Raw genomic sequence first — 6094 nt, forward strand, 5'->3', positions numbered from 1 at the left:
CTTCTCACATAAGGGACGTCAGTGATCAACTACCAGATCCTGGTCTGTCTTCAGTTTCTGCAGGATGGATGTTTGATGCTGATCTCGACCCTGGACCTTCCCCTCTCTCTGCACTACGTTGCTGCCATGATTTTATAGATTGTTTAAACTATTCTAAAGATAAGTCACTGAATGAGTCTGACACCACACGATGGATTCTTGTCAAGACAAAATATTAATAATGATTTTGTGGGAATAAATGTACAGTAGTTTAACATTTCCTGTCGCTGTTTTTGAAAACACAGGGCCTGCACAAATAAATGCAGTTATCAGTAACGGGGTTACTAGTATTCATCATGTACACAGGCATATGAATAATCTGATTTCTCTGTGCTCATGTAAACAACATATCCCCGATATGATCATAACCGGTGTGAGCCTCATAAAGGTGTTATTCATGTCAATGTTAACTCATTGTTTTCCTTTAAACCACAAGGTTTTGGGGGAAAAGAGCTCTCTTACTTTCTCTTTTACTTTTTTTGTTACTGATTTAAAACATGCATGCAGAATTTCACTAGATAGAATATCACTTAATTTTCTGTAAATAAACACTTTAATAGAGTCTATTATGTTTGGTTACAAGTGTTCAGTGTTGACAGTGGTTTGTGCTGGACCCTCAGCCCGCCAAAACTTATACATCGTTTTCCTTGAAGTCACATGGTTTCGGGTAAATCATGAGTTAGAGTAGTCCTACTTTCAGTTTTGACATTTTCCGTTGCTGATTTACAAGTAATGTGCTAGCAGAGGTTCTCATCTCATGAGCAGATGGGAGGGGTTTGTGAGGGGCAGACCGAGAATATGAACTGTCTCTGATCTCTCTCTCTATATATATATATATATATATAACGTGTGGGGTCAGGAAGGCTTTCTGACTAGGCAGCCACATCTACACAGACCAGGCAGAGCTAATGAGACATAATACAAGGTGAGTTTAAACAACAATTATTGATTTTGTGTGTAGAGCATGTACCGTTTTTATAACAGACATTGACCTTTTCAAGCAACTTCAGTTCAATCAGGAGAGACTTAAAATAAAACAGTTTAAAAAGTAATTAAATTAATTAGTTTGATATTGCACAACAGGAAAGGTGAACAAATATGACAGGAGTCTTTGTGATTAGATCCCATTGTTACATCATTGATTTAAGGGGATATCCTGAGTTGTACATTAATATCTCAAGATGGAGTCTGGACAATGGCGGTGTTAATGAAACGGTTAAGAGCACCTCATGGGTGCTGGTTGAGATGAATACTAGAGGTGGACGGGGGTTGAGAAAGACAGTTTGACAGCAACAAGATGATTGGCTATCAGCAGTTGTGGCAAAATATGATTATTTTAAGTGAAAGAGTGAACGGCCTCAGAGAGAGAGAGAGAGAGAGAGAGAGAGAGAGAGAGAGAGAGAGAGAGAATGAAAGAGAGAGAGAGAGAGACAGAGAGAGAGAGAGAGACAGAGAGAGAGAGAGAGAATGAGAGAGAGAGAGAGAGAGAGAGAAAGAGACAGAGAACGAAAGAGAGAGAGAGAGAGAGTCAGAGAGAGAGAGAGAGAGAGAGAGAAAGAATGCAAATAGAGGAAGCATGAAGATAGCACTTCGCTTAAAGTTTTTTCTTCACTTTCTCTTTGACACACACACACATACACACACACACACACACACACACACACACACACACACACACACACACACACAGACACCTAACATTTGATACTATATATCATCAATACCCTTTTTCCTTTTTTGGACTAATCTCTTCTTATACTTGTTAAATATCAGTGGCTCTCGGTCCGTGCAACGCTTATCAGTTCAATTTTCTAAACACAAACGGAGATTTGGAGAAAAAAAATATTCAATTTTAAAAAAAATTTCCCTTTGACAAATTAAAAAATTTGATCTTAAAACTGTTTTTCCAATTTTCTGTTTATATTCAGAGGATCAGAAATTTAGAAAATTACAAAATTGTGTCTGGGCTCCAATTATTCAATACTGCAATGATATTATCTCCCTCCTTCCGCCTATAGCTACGTCTCGCCCCGCCCCCCACTCGAGCACAGCAGCCAGACCTAAAGACAGAATGAGAATGGATGACGTGTTGGAAGTCGAATATCCAAAAACATTCAGCGTTCACCGAGAGGTGAAACGCTTGTCAATATTCAGCACAGACTTGAATCAAGATCACATAGTGTCTATATTTAAAGTAAGTACGTTTGGTGCTTTTAACTTAGTAATTATCCAGCGTCGACATGACTGCCCCGAGTCTTCTTGAATGCCTGCCTAAACACATCCAGACACACCCACAATAATACCACCAATCGTTGGTAACTAGCTAGGCGGAACGAGGGAGAGAATATCATTGCAGTATTGAATAATTGGAACCCAGACGCAATTTTGTAATTTTCTAAATTTTTGATCCTCTGAATAAAAACAGAAAATTGGGAAAAACAAGTTAAAGATCAAATTTTTTAATTTGTCGAGGCGGAAAAAAAATGAAAAATTGGATATTTTAACCCATTTTTCTGTTTTTCCAAATGTCCGTTTGTGCTTAGAAAATTGAACTGATGAGCGTTACACGGACCGATCTCCTGGAAGATACTCAATGTTTTCTTTAAATAATGAGCACTTGTAGCCGCTGTAGCTCTGCAAGTAACACATGTTCAATGTTGAAATCAGTCTGTGCTTGGCAGTGTTTGAGTAGTATGACCTTAAAGCTTTAGTGTGTAACTTTTTGATGTTAATGAACGTCATGAACTTTAAAGCAATTACCAATTGAGTTGCTACAAAGCTAATTCAGACTATCAGCTCCACACAACTCTCTCTGTATTTCTCAGTATGGTTATGTTCAGAAGATTGTGGCATCCGGTGACTTTCCCGTGCCGAAGCTCGTGCACGGTCATGGAAGGCTTGTATCATGTGGACGCGCCGACAGTTTTGTTGTCATTACTTAGATTTCCTCATGGGGGAGACAGAAACTAGCTTTAAAGCCTCATCATTGTTTTCCTTTAAGTAACAAGGTTTCTGGGAAATAAAGCTCTATTATTTTCAATTTTAGTTTTGTTATTACTGATTTACAAATAATGTGCATGCAGAGTTCCTCAGCTCTTTATACCTATCAAATCAGATTGGTTCAGAGCAGGTGGGAAGGTTTTGTGACGGGCAGACCGAGAATTAAATTAAATAATTAAACATTTAAATAATGCCTTCCCTAGACCCTAATTATAACCTTACCCATCACCACTATAAGCCATTTTCAAAAATATTTCGTTGAGCATGTGAAGATGAGGAGGGGAGGGAGATGGTGTTGCTCTGACTTGTGTGGAACACACACACACACACACACACACACACACACACACACACACACACACATTTGAATTGTCACCTGGTCCCTGCATTTTGTGTGTCAATGTTAAAACCTAGGCCCTTGTACTCACAAGGATAAAAGTTATACTATTTGAGCTCTGATTGTCTAAATGGGGTGTTTCAACGTTAGTAAAAATATTCCTGTAATTTCCCTCCATCAGCCATTTATTGAAATATTTGTCATGGTCGCTCATCATGCAATTATATTCAAGACAAAATACTCAGAAAATCCTGCATGAATGCCCCCTTATACCATGCCGTACAAGATATATATCTGTAACATTTCACTAGCAGTAAAATCATCTAGATGTTGTGCTTTTATTTCTCTTATCAAATCATTTGCTAAATCAGCTTGAATGGTAATGTGCATTTGCTGTGATATTTTATTGTTGTATTGTCTCAATGGCTTCATCATACAGTATGACTCTGTAAAGATGAAGAGATGAGATAGAGGAAGACAACGATGACAACACAGCAGCTGGAGGAGGAGGAGAGTCTGAAACCAAATCTGTTCCATCTGCAGCCAGTGAGAACGGTAATATTTTAAACAATAATTGATTGTACAGTTGATTAACATGAACATTAATTTTATAGATTTCAGTTAAGTTTTTAAACACTTATCTTGTAAATGTGAGATTTTGTTTATTAACTTTATTTCATCATTCCATTTCTGCAAACTATAACTTTTGCAATGCTGTTTCAGTGATTACTGCAGTGTAACATAGTGATCTTATTCTGTTTATTTTGTTTCAGTGATACCTAAACTCACACTTGTGTTAATTGGTGACAAGAATTCCATTGAGATTGGATCAAAAAACATCTTACTTGACCATGACGGACAAACTAATGTGGAACAGTTTTCAACCAAACTGTATGATTTGTGTGGTCGGAACATCTCTGTCATTAACATGCTTGGTCTACAAAACATTGATAAATTCCCATTGAATCAGGAAATTCATGCATTTCTCTTACTGTTACCAAATGGTCTGCATACCAGCCATTACAGTTCAGGACTGCAGTGGTTAGAAAAAACTTTTGGGAAAGGATCACTTGATTATGTAATGACAGTTGTGACTCATAAGTCAGGTGAAAACTCTGAAAGTGCCCTGACAGACCTGAGAGCAAACAGCAGTTTTGTTGAAACAAGATTCCACACATGTACAAAAAGTATGATAGATGAAAGAGAGATAATAGCTCTGCTGGAAAAAATAGACATCATGGTCTCTGAAAATGATCACCACTGCTACAGTGGAGTGATGTGTGATGAAAAAGAAGAGCAGAAACTACACCTGCTGGACCAAAACAAAAGCTGGCTAGGATAGCCAGGCAAGCTGTTAAGATCATAAGCATTCCACAAAAACAGCCATCTGATCTTTATATACATAGATACATATATACAAGCAGTGGAAAGAAAATTCAACTTCCACATCCAGGATGCCTCCCACCCCCTCCACCACAGCTTTGAGCTATTACCATCAGGAAGAAGGTTCAGAGTGCCTCTGGCTAAAAAGTCATTATACAACAAATCCTTCATTCCCAATGCAATACACATACTAAACTCATGCTACTGACACATCACACACACTCTGCCTTCAATCAAAAAATGTTCTAACATCGCAACATATTAGACAATAAAGCTTTTTGAATATTGAATTCGCTTCTGTCTGTCTTAAACAGAAGCTATTCTTCCTGTGATCTATTATTTCATAAGAACATTACATAAGCTGGAATACATGCATCCATAATCACAATACATCAAAAGAACAAAAACATACATCAAAGGTACAGCAAAACAAACTTAAGGATACAACAAAACATAAAGTTGAACCCTGTGGTGGAAATGTGTTTTGAAGTTGCACCCCCAAACTAAATTTGAGAATCACGATTTTCATTTCACATTTGTGCCAAAGCAACTAAGAAAAACTATAAAAAAAATAATAAAATCACCTGCAGGCAAAAAGAAAAAAAGAATGTAACAGAGAAGTTGCAAATATAGTGATGGTTAGCTAATCCACTGATATTAAAAACTAATCATGATCCTGTTCAATATGTGTTTCTCATGTAACTCTGCAGTAGAGGAGTTGGAGGAGAATTCAGCTGAAATCAAGGTAAAGATAAGATTGTTTCACCTTCATTAGTGATCATCATTATAGAGCAGCATCTGATTTCTAAAACTAACTCTATTTTCTGAGGTCAGTCAGATCAGATTTGAAGTCTCACACCTGAATAAACACTTCTTCACAGACAGAGATTTAAACATGTGCATATAATTGGACCTTGTTTTTATTTATTTTTAAATTTTTTGTAGTCTTTTACTGAATTGATGCATCACTGTGTGATATTGATTTGAGTGTTGTACATTCATCTTGTTGCTGTTTTCTTGTCTCACTTACTAATGAAGACATTCTTAATCTCAGATGCTCTAACCAGGTGAACTAAAGGTTAAATGAAATGATGTGTTTTCTTAGTGTGATCCAGTGAATGAACCTGGTGAAGGTGAACACTCAGATAAGAATGATGACAACACAGGAGGAGAGTCTGAAATCACATCTGTATCATCTGCAAACAATGAGAGAGGTAATATTTTAATGAAAAATGTCATTGTACAGTTACATTGATTTTAACAGTAATATATTTTAATTCCAACAGTGTCAATAAAATAGAGAACTAACTAATTAAGCTAATGTGATATTTGCTG

At 36.9% G+C, this 6094-nt stretch overlaps 1 long non-coding RNA gene across 1 annotated transcript; it reads left to right on the top strand.

Annotated features, from left to right (window-relative positions):
- The first annotated feature begins 848 nt into the window (after positions 1-848).
- Positions 849-4694, top strand: LOC118494211. The gene is made up of 3 exons (XR_004896290.1): positions 849-964; positions 3816-3931; positions 4150-4694. It is a non-coding gene; the product is annotated as an uncharacterized LOC118494211 (long non-coding RNA).
- The last annotated feature ends 1400 nt before the right edge of the window (positions 4695-6094 follow it).

This window comes from Sander lucioperca, chromosome 21 (genome assembly GCF_008315115.2).
Source record: "Sander lucioperca isolate FBNREF2018 chromosome 21, SLUC_FBN_1.2, whole genome shotgun sequence".
Taxonomy (NCBI): domain Eukaryota; kingdom Metazoa; phylum Chordata; class Actinopteri; order Perciformes; family Percidae; genus Sander; species Sander lucioperca.